This window comes from Saimiri boliviensis, chromosome 4 (genome assembly GCF_048565385.1).
Source record: "Saimiri boliviensis isolate mSaiBol1 chromosome 4, mSaiBol1.pri, whole genome shotgun sequence".
In the NCBI taxonomy this organism is placed as follows: Eukaryota; Metazoa; Chordata; class Mammalia; order Primates; family Cebidae; genus Saimiri; species Saimiri boliviensis.
Window position 1 is genome coordinate 10,020,653 of NC_133452.1, and position 11,132 is coordinate 10,031,784.

The following is an 11,132-nucleotide window of genomic DNA, read 5'->3' on the forward strand; positions in this document are numbered from 1 at the left end:
GAGGGCGGATCGTAAGGTCAAGAGTTTGAGATTAGCCTGGCCAACCTGGTGAAACCCCTGTCTCTACTAAAAATACAAAAATTAGCTGGGCATGGTGGTGGGTGACTGTAATCCTAGCTTCTCAGGAGCCTAAGACAGGAGAATCATTTGAACCCGGGAGGTGGAGGTTGCAGTGAGACAAGATTGTGCCTTTGCACTCCAGTCTGGGTGACAGGGTGAGACTCTGTCTCAAAAAAAAAAAAAAAAAAAAAGAATATGAGATTGTAAATAAATAGAAGCTAGTATAATTCTTCCGGTAGTTTTTCCTCCTTGGAAGTAAGGTGCAAAGCCCCTCCCTATTGTGTAAATATGAGAACTAGAACATGGCATCCTGTTCCTCATCCCCTCCAGAACAAAGACAGGATCCAAGGCCATCTTGCAAATTGCATATGGCAGGACGAAGCCTCCAGCTGCCTGGTATATTGTGGTCACTAAATTGCTGAACAGATTGGGATTTCCTTCTAAGTGCCTGTCACATTTTCTACTAGATTTTAAGTCAGAACGAACCCGTGAGCACAGGGTTTTGCCCAAATGGCAACTCAGTGATGATCATTGGCTGACTTACATCCCACCCTACCATTTGTTTTCAGCAGCTTCCCAAGTCTTTATGATGAAACCTCTGATCTTTCCTCCATCCTGGGTTTTGTTCTGAATGCCATCTTTTCTCATTCCAGACTGCTCATCTATACTCCTGTCTTCAGTATGCATCGAATGCTGATGGATACTGCATTTCTCCCTCTCTAGATGTGAGCTCCAGCCCCAGCACCATCTCCCACCACCCATTGGCCACATTTGCTCAAACTCAACAAGTCCTGGAAAAGATTCCACATTTCTCCTCCCCAGCTTTTGCCAACTGGAACTGCTGAACTCCTCTCTTTTATTCTTATCCACAGGCCTGATCCTTTCTAAAGATTTAATAATACATCATTTCCTTATTTTGCTTTGGTCTGTTTTCCCCCACTAGAAAGTAACTTCTCTGCGGGTGGAGGTTTTTTGGTTTTGCTTTTGTTTTTAATTTACTGTTGAATCCTCATTATCTAAGACAATGCCTGGCACATAACAGGTATTCAATGAGTGTTCTCTACGTAAAGGCCTAAATGAATACATGGGTGGAAGGAGTTTAATACTTGGGTTTGAGGAGAGAAGTAAAGTGTGACAGCTTCATTAGTGAGGCTTAGATGAAATCCAGGGACCCTGGGGGACCACAGCCATAAGCAAAAGAAGGCCTCTTCTCTATGGCCTGAACTGGAAGGGGATCTATCTGGGCGCCCATAAACTGGACAGTCATCTCAATAGCTGCGGTGCATGTCCAACAAATAGTTAAGCAAGCCAGTGTCTATGATGACTAAATCGGGGTGAACTGACAACTATTTTCAAGACATTTAACTAAAAGTACAAATTAAGAGTGAGATGAAAATGAGGCCACAAAAGCCTTTCCTCCCATGGGTAAACTATCCAGTGTTTAAAGAGCTCTGTGTCACGAAGAGCAATTGTGAACTTTATTAATAATGCTCATGCCTGGGACTATGAGCTGATAAAACCTGAACATTCTTGGAACAGTTAGAGAGAGGTCTAGACCTCTGAGCTGGACAATAAATGGCAGGGATTGGTTTTATGAGCAGCCAGTGTTTAGGGCTAGAAAGAAAATGCCCGCTGTGCTTGGAGAAGAATGAGAGCATCTGGGAAACAAGGCTGTGCTGACGGATACTGCAGGCCAGGAAGGAGGGTGGAAATTCTAGAAAGCCACAGTCAGGGGCTCCCCTGAGGGACAGATGAAAACTGAAAGCGTCTCTCCTAAACCAGGGTAACTGAATGCCCAAGGACAATGCTCTGAATAGTTCAGCCTTTTTGCCCAGGGCTAGCCTGAAAGAACATTAGAATCTGCTCTGAAGAGGATGGAAGGGGGGGGGGGCGGGGGGCCATGGAAACTCACGTCTCCTCTCAGCCGCTCTTTACCTCATAGGGTCCTGATTTTACCCTCCTGAGACTAGCAAAGAATTCATCTAGTGTCACCATCCAGGGTCTGTGTGAGAGCCACAGAATCAGGCAGTAAATTTTGGGGGGGCCATTTGGCGATTGTTTTGTGCACCAAGGCCATCTAGTCCCTGAGATCTGTTTTGTCACTCACCCCTGCCCCAAGGCGACAGCAGCACCGGAGACAGTACAGGTCCCCTCCTCTGTGTACGTCTCAAATGTCAAAAAGTAAAAACACTGGGCCGGGCGTGGTGGCTCAAGCCTGTAATCCCAGCACTTTGGGAAGCCGAGGCGGGCGGATCACAAGGTCAAGAGATCGAGACCATCCTGGTCAACATGGTGAAACCCCGTCTCTACTAAAAATACAAAAAATTAGCTGGGCATGGTGGCGCATGCCTGTAATCCCAGCTACTCAGGAGGCTGAGGCAGGAGAATTGCCTGAACCCAGGGGGTGGAGGTTGCGGTGAGCCGAGATTGCGCCATTGCACTCCAGCTTGGGTAACAAGAGCGAAACTCCGTCTCACGAAAAAAAAAAAAAAAAAAAAAAGTAAAAACATTGTCTCTTGCATTTGAGGGCTAAGGAGAGTGTCTAGTAGAGAGGAGAGTTACTGAAGTGAGTCAGTACAAAATGCTTAAGTGATAAATTTAGGAAACATACTTACTGAGAGAGTTCAAATACAGTCACACAAGTTTGAGATCATTTTATAAGACCTGTTACATGCAATATAAAATGTGAGATATATAAATGTATTTATACATTTATATGTAATAAGTGTATTACATAAATACATAAATGTATATATTTATGTAATAAATACATATGTATCGATGTATTTATGTAATATATATGTATTTATATATTTTATGTATTAAATGTATTTATGTATGTATTTTATGTAATAAGTACATTATGAATAAATTTATAAAATACATTAAAAATACATTAAAAATGTATTTATGAAAATGTAATCTATAGTTTGTTCTATATATACAGAAATAGAACAAAATGAATACGTAAGATGAGGGAAACAGGATTTGGTTCAGCAAGAAAAATGTGTTTTGCACACAGTGTCTACAGCTTTGACATTTACACAAACAAAAAAGAGGCAGGTGCTAAGGTGGGGTTTGGGAAGAGTTTGTGCGCAAGAGGATAAACAAGCACGGGGCGTCCAGGAGCCCACCGAACGGCGCCTCCCCTGCTGTTGGTCTCTGTGGTAGGCCAAGCGCCATAAGCGCCCCAGACACTCAGGAATCCAAGCCGATCCACCCGTCATGCTGGACTGCAGGCAGGCGGTGCAGACGGTCTGGGTGACCAGCCAGGGGACAGCCCGCTGCCCCTGAGGAGAGTTGGACCACTAAGTGGGGGGCGGGTGCGACAAACAGAATGAGGCGGGAGAAGCAGCTAACAACCCCGTCACTGACATTCACAAGAAGGGGACCGCACTCTAGGAACCGAAAGCAGAAATGGTTCCATCGGGATGGCACTCAGTGCATTGCTACGCAGCTGCTCAAACCAGTCAGACCCCTGCGTGCTGAAGTGGAAAGATAGTAACTTGAAAAAGCAAGCTGCATGCCAGTACGGATGGCACAACCCCATGAATTCTCAGGCTACAAAAGTCAGTTGTGGGTGCAGCAAGCCACCGTGGCACATGTATACCTGTGTAACAGACCCTCATGTTCTGCACATGTGCCCCGGAACTTAAAGGATTTTTAAAAAAAGAGCGAATTGTGCAAGAAACATGACTTCGTTCTTACCTTAGGCCCCTCCTACAGCAGGCAGTGGAAAACTGAATCTTCTTAATTCAAGGTAAGCTCAGTGACCTCAGGGTTTTTCTCTCCTCGGTGAATTCATGTAAATTTCATGAATTGCAAGTTGTCCTCCTTCCTCCGCTGTCCCGAGAGCAGGGCACACAGGTCCCGGGAGGCTTGCTTCATGCCATGGCTCTGCAGGCAGGGTCCCTCCCTGGACAGCTTATGCCCACGCCAACCTTTGTGGGGTGTCTTTCTCCCCACATGGTCCCAGCTATACAGTCCATGCCCTAACTGTGGGTGGAACCTTCATCCCAACTGTATTCATTCATTCTCACACTGCTAATAAAGACAAATCTGAGACTGGGTAATTACAAAGGAAAGAGGTTTAATGGACTCACAGTTCCACACGGCTGCAGAGTCCTCATGATCATGGCAGAAGAGCAAGGAGGAGCAAGCCGCATCATACATGGTGGCAGGGAAGAGAGAACTTGTGCAGGGAGCTCCTCTTTATAAAACCATCACATCTCAGGAGACTTGTTCACTATCACGAGAACAGCACAGGAAAAGACCCACCCCCACGATTCAATTACCTCCCATTGGTTCCTCCCACAACACCTGGGAATTAGGGAAGCTACAATTCAGGATGAGATTCGGGTGGGGACACAGCCAAGCCATATCGCCAGCCATAACAAGTCCTAAGTCACATCCTGCTGTTCCCTCTACCCCCGTGGCACAAGGAATCTCTGCCCCAGATTCACCTGCTCAGGGGCTCCAGGTGGGCAGCATCATGGCCACCTACAGCAACCAGGCAGGTCCCTACTCAGATCCTCAAGGTCAGCCATCCCTCCAACCAGAGCAGAGGCACTCAGCATCTCCCATCTGCTCTGGCCTACTTCCTCAATGAACCCGACTCTAGGAAGGGCCCGAAGCCACCCACTTATCCAGATATTCTGGCCATGAGGTCCACAGTGTCCAGAAATGTCCTTAAAGGGAGGATCTGTGTCCCTCGTGGTCCCCATCTCCTGCTGTGATAGCCCAGCAGCCAGCATGGACCCAGGGGAGGAAGCTCTGTCCACAGAACGAGACGCCAGGCACCTGGGCCTGTCTCTGCTGCTTCCCCCGCCAGCTACGCACTCTGTCCTTCAAGCTTCTGGAACTTAAGAAAGAAAGAAATCTTGGCTGGGCGTGGTGGCTCAAGCCTGTAATCCCAGCACTTTGGGAGGCCGAGGCGGGTGGATCACAAGGTTGAGAGATGGAGACCATCCTGGTCAACATGGTGAAACCCCGTCTCTACTAAAAAAAAAATACAAAAAACTAGCTGGGTATGGTGGTGCGTGCCTGTAATCCCAGCTTCTCAGGAGGCTGAGGGGGGAGAATTGCCTGAACCCAGGAGGCGGAGGTTGCGGTGAGCCGAGATCGCGCCATTGCACTCCAGCCTGGGTAAAAAGAGCGAAACTCCGTCTCAAAAAAAAAAAAAAAAAAAGAAAGAAAGAAATCTTATCTTGGTTAAGCCCCTGATATTTTGGATATTTTGGCCACTCACAGGCAAATTTCACTCCTACTAACGCACCCCTCAGGAGTCAGTCTTCCTGACCCCAACAACTCTACCTCCTCCATTGACCGTGACGGTTTCCCGAGGCTCTGTCAGAACTGGCCTGCCGCCCGACCCCAGGGGTCTGCAGGCTTTGTCTTCTGGTTCCCCGTGGCCACTCAGCATTGGGCAATGGTCACCAGAATAGAGGTTGAAAGGAAGAGTGTGGGGGAAACACGCATTCTTGGTGCTTCAGAAGGTCATTCCGCCTGATATTAGTGTATATGGCTTGTAAGAAAGGTAAGAAGCCAGGTGTGCTCGCTTCTGTTTGCCAACATCATTCCGCAAAGCCCCTGGCCAGGAGGCTGTGCAGCTCCCCGGAGTGGTGCTTTGAAGATAAAGCAGAATGGAGCACATGGAGCCCAAGAGGCCCCCATGCCTCTTGCCTGAGTCTCTTCTTTCCTCAAAAGTGCAATGGCTTGGCCAGGTGCAATGGCTCATGCCTGTTATTCCAGAACTTTGGGAGGCCAAGGCAGGTGGATCACTTGAGTCCAGGAGTTGAGACCAGCCTGGGCAATATGGCAAGAGACCCCATCTTTACTAAAAATACAAAAAATTAGCCCGGCATGGTGGCGCATGCCTGTAGTCCCAGCTACTAGGGGGTCTGAGCGGGAGGATCGCTTGAGCCTGGGAGGCAGAGGCTGCGGCGGGCCCCGACCATGCCACTGTCTGCACTCCAGGTTGCACGGCAGAGTGAGACTCTGTCTCAAAAAAAAAAAAAAAAAAAAAAAAATCTGAACATCCCTCGCCTTGCTTTTTCCCACACGGAATATAACGTCTGACGGGGTTGGTGATTATGCAACTGTATTCTATAACCAGATGTGTTCCTAGTCCCACACCTTGATGCCATTCTGATTTCATGTAACTTGCAAGCAAGTTTGATGTGCTTTTCACTGAACCTTCACGACCTGCATATAAATTCTGAACCAAAAGGGTGTTCTGGAGCAGCCTAACAGGAACTCTCTGAAAGACTTCTCCTGGGCGATGGTCCTCAGTAAGACCTCTGAATAAAACTAATTTTAATTCTTTAAAAGCTTGATTTTTTTTCCTTCGCCAGCAAGCTCCATCTGTAGAGAGGAAGGGTAGAAACTCACCACCTGTCAACACTGACTCCCTGGGGTGGGGAGATGGGGTGGGGACCGACCTTCATTCTTCATGGAATTCTTCTAAGTGGTGAGATTTAAAGTGAATTTTACTTTTTTTTTCATGTTTCTTGGTATTTTAAAATTTTTAAACTAAATAACAAGTGAGGTGTCAGGTAAACTGCAATTTAACAATAATTGAGGCAAACTCACGTAGCCCTAGGTGCAGCTAGATGCTTAGTTATTGCAGTACTAAAGAGAATGTGCTTCTCACGCCACCAAAGAGCAGTCATCTGTAGAACTTCCTGTTCAGACCAGCCAGAAAAGGCTTTTCAGTCTTATCTCCAAAAGAATGATTCTCGACTACTCTGGCTTCCAGCCAGGTTTCCATAAGTGCTGCAAACTCAGCCAATGAAGCTCCTGAAATTCCTGACAATAGGGGAGATTGCTGTGTGGTGTTCACCGCTTTGTCATTGATAGAAATGATTCCAGAGGAACTTGATCCCCAATCTGGGACTGTGGGAGTTAAGTTTGCCAGGAACTTGAGTAGCATTGACACCCTGACACCTCAGCCAGGGGTGTAGCCAAGTAGACAAATGAACTCCCAAGCTGTACCTGAACCTTCCAGAAACAGAGTCTGTAATCTGGGACCCCACAAGCTATGCTCTGGGAAGTGTTCTTTGCTCTTGTCCTGAGGAATAACAGTGGTGTTTTAACAAATATTTGAAATAGGCTGGGTGCGGTGGCTCATGCCTGTAATCTCAGCACTTTGGGAGACTGAGATGGGTGGATCACCTGAAGTCAGGAGTTATAGACCAGACTGGCCAACATGGTGAAAACGTCTCTACGAAAAAATACAAAAATTAGCTGAGTGTGGTGGCGGACAGCTGCAATCCCAGCTACTCGTGAGGCTGAGGCAGGAGAATTGCTTGAACCCCAGAGGCAGAGGTTGCAGTGAACAGAGATCGTGCCATTGCCCTCCAGCCTGGGTGACAAGAGTGAAACAAAGAGAATAAAAAAGAATGATTTTTCTACAAAAGAATGAATTTGTTTTGGCTTTGGGTTGTTGTGGTTTTTTTGTTTTTTTTTTGTAATGCATAAGGATGCTATTGCCCAGATGTCAGTGGGAAATGCAGTATCCTGCTTTAAATCTTGGATTTTGGAATGAGACTACAGGTTCTTCCACTTGCTACCTGGTGATGTTGGGCAAACCACTTAGCCTCTTTGTGCCTCAGTTTCCTTTTCTTTACAATTAGGCAATATCACCCAATATAATAAAGGTGTTATGAGAATTTAACAAGATAATCTAAGAAAGTGCTTAGGACAGCAGCCAGCACACAGCAAGTGCTGAATTCATCAGAGCTATTGTTATTTCATAGTCACACGTTTGCCATTCCTCCAGACTCCCAGACAACCAGATTCTCATGTTTAACTGAATGATGAAATTGGTCAAAGAAACCAGCATGCACTCTGAGAGGTTTGAAATTAGTCTAATACTCCCATAAACCAGACCATGTGTGGATGTAGCTGTGTATGTGAATGTCTGTAGATGTGTATGTAGTTTCCATGTACATGTCCTTTTTACAAATTGCACAAAAAGATGAAATGTTCTCAAACAGGAACCCAGAAGAGGATAAATGCCACCATCCAGGCTGAAGAGCAGAATCCACAAGTGAGCACAGGATGCCAAGAGTGTCACTGCTCTGGGATGGGATCTTTAAACGGTGCCCAGGGCCCGCTTAGGCATTCCCTCTGTCCTGCTCAGCAACATAGGGCCAGGGACAAATGCATAATCAGTAATGCCAGGAAGCTCATCCCGAAGAGGACACAGCCTCTAAAGCCAGCTCCCCGCAACCTCCCTCCTTCTTGTTTAATTTGCAAGCTTATACTTGCTGCTCCTGTAGCCTGACCCAGAAGATCAAAATTCAAGGTCCTGTTGCGTGTGTGTCAGCACAAGTCATTTGGCATCTCTAATCTTAGCTTCCTAAACTTCCCAATGCAGAAACCATCTGCTTCCCCATGTGGCGATGACTGAGTCTTTATCAGTGTGTCTCACAAATGACCTTTTGTAAGGGATCTCTTAAATTAACTCAAATAAGTATCTAATTTGCCTGCTTTGTTGATGTCTCAAAACATCAGACATTCACCTGCCACCTGCTGGGAAGAGGTGCAGGTGGGATGGACATTAGGACTCGTTGCCCTTAGCAACCAAGTATAGAAAATAAGCATCATGGGACAGTCATTCTTTCCTCAGCTGGAGACTGTTAGATCCACCATAACCTGCTGATCATGAGACCATATGGTTGGGAGGCCACCTGACACCGCAGCAGCCCCTGCACATGGACTCTGGGGCTCTGCCTGGGGAAGCCTGCAGCTCCTGGAATCCTGCAGAAGTCTGCAGCTCCTGGAATCCTCGCAACCCCTGGAAGCAGGGTGCCATAAGGAAATAGAGTCCCAGACGGTCAAAGACAGTGCTCCAGGCCATAAAGTCAACAGGTAACGGAGGAGACCCTGGAACTACATCCAGGTCATGCCAGGGTCCAGTCTTCTTCCAGGATAGAAAGCTGCCTCCCTAAGGCCACACTGTGTCCTCAGCAACAAGGTGGAAAGTGACAGCTTCCTCTCATCACTGTCCCTCCTGCTCTAGTCAGACACCCGTCCCGGGACCGCCAGACGCCCCTGCCACCACCCCATCCTGCTCTTTCCTGGTCTGCAGCTCCCATACCCATCACTCGCTGACCAAGGTAAAATTTTATTTCTTTCGTTGCAAGATCCACATGAAAACACGTTGGGATGGGATTGAGGAGGCAATTGCAGAGATCTGCAGATCCCCTCCGTCTACACATAGGGTCAGGTGTGCTGCTCCGAGATTCACAGCACTACCCAGGTGCCCCCCACTGCTACAGGAATTCCTGCATCATTCATTGCTGTGGCTGTCTTCGGGCTCTCTTACCAGTCCAGGAGGACTGAGGCATCCCCTGGTGCTCGGCACACAGTTGCTGAATGTCAGGTGACTCCACAGCAGTGCCCCTGAAGGAAGGGGCCTGGGTATCTCACAGCAAGGCCCTGACCAGGAGCTTTGTGTGTTTCCTGATGCCCAAGTCACAGCTACCAGCCTTTCCAAGTATTTAAAAGCCATCTGCCCCCCACCCACCTATTTCCGCCTTCACACTACCAAACGCCCTTCACCACCCCTCATTTTTATCAAGATAGACTTTGGCTCTATCACAGCAACAGTGAGGAAGGCAGGAAGGGGAGGGTCCCCAGTGTCGCCTTCATGATGAATCAGGCAACAATGAAATACACTCTGTTTCCACTGGGCTCCATTTTTAAACCACTCTATAATGGGAATAACGCTCCCTCCCCACCTTGGGAGAGCGTAAGCAGACACACCTGTGGGGAACCTGCCATGCCCCCAGATCCACTTCCTGAATGGTCAGACAAATGTCACTGTGACCCACGCCAATGCCGCTGTGTGCTGTAAGCGGCTGTGCCTCATCCTGTAAGAAGAGCACAAATGCTAATCTGTTGTGTCTCCAGAGCCCTAGGGAAGCGCCACGGAGTGTCACTGTTTTTAATGGTAACCTTTTTTTTTAAGGTCTTCCTCAGAAGTTTTCCCAAGAGGATTCTAAGAAAGATTAGCGAGGACATTTTTAATACACACTTGAAAAACATCATTCAAAGCCTACAATTTACATATTGGTCACCAGTAAATGGTGTGATCATTATCACCATAAAGTATAAGATACAGGACAAGGGCTTTGCTTCCAACACTGAAACGAAGTGCTAGGTTCACTCCACTATTGAGAATCTCTCTTTTTTTTTTTTTTTTTTTTGCCAAGGACAAAGATTGGACTTTCCAGGTAGCAATGTCTAGTCTCAAAGGACAACCAAAGTGCTGTTGGGGACCCACTTCCATGACCTCAAGTCCTTGCGGCCATCACTGACCTCAGCTGCATGAGTCCGGAAGCGTCTATAATACAACCACGTGTATTTCACTGTGCCTCCAATTCCCATTAGAAGCTTTTTCCTGATACGCCCTGAAGACTGGCTATTGTTATCTTTGTGATTTGTCTGACAGGTAAAGAAATTTTAAGATAAAGTTTTGGTGTCCTCCAGGAACAAAATCATGGTGTAGGGTTCAGGAAGCACATAACTCACCGTGAAGCGAACTCTCTCTGATATATTTACTGTGATATCTCATGGTTGGCACAGGAGTTTACCTTCTAGAATCACCAGAGAGAACCAAAACCAAGAGTGAAATAGCATAAAATGTTCCTGAGATGAGGGGGCAGAAACATCTTCTCTAAAATGGCCATAGTGCTTCTGGTACTTAGACGAGGAGCATGTTTTAGTCTGCCATGTGTATGTAAATGTCACAAAGACATGGTTTGCTGGCAGAGTCGCCACACTAAAAACCAGGACAGTTGCCCTCGGTAACCATGGGGATTGGTTCCAGGACCCCCATGGACACCAAAATCTGAGAATGTTCAAGTCCCTGATATAAAATGATATCATTTCTGCATATAACTGACATACATCCTCACGTATACTTTAAATCAGCTCTAGATTAACTATAATACCTAATATAATGTAAATGCTATGTAAATAGTTGCTATACAGTATTGTTTAGGGAATAATGACACACAAAAAAGTCTGTATACACAGATGCAATCTTCTTTTTACCACAAATA

At 46.7% G+C, this 11,132-nt stretch overlaps 1 pseudogene; it reads left to right on the forward strand.

The window, feature by feature from the left end:
- The first annotated feature begins 3,491 nt into the window (after positions 1-3,491).
- Positions 3,492-7,022, forward strand: LOC120363265 (mitochondrial import receptor subunit TOM6 homolog pseudogene; annotated as a pseudogene).
- The last annotated feature ends 4,110 nt before the right edge of the window (positions 7,023-11,132 follow it).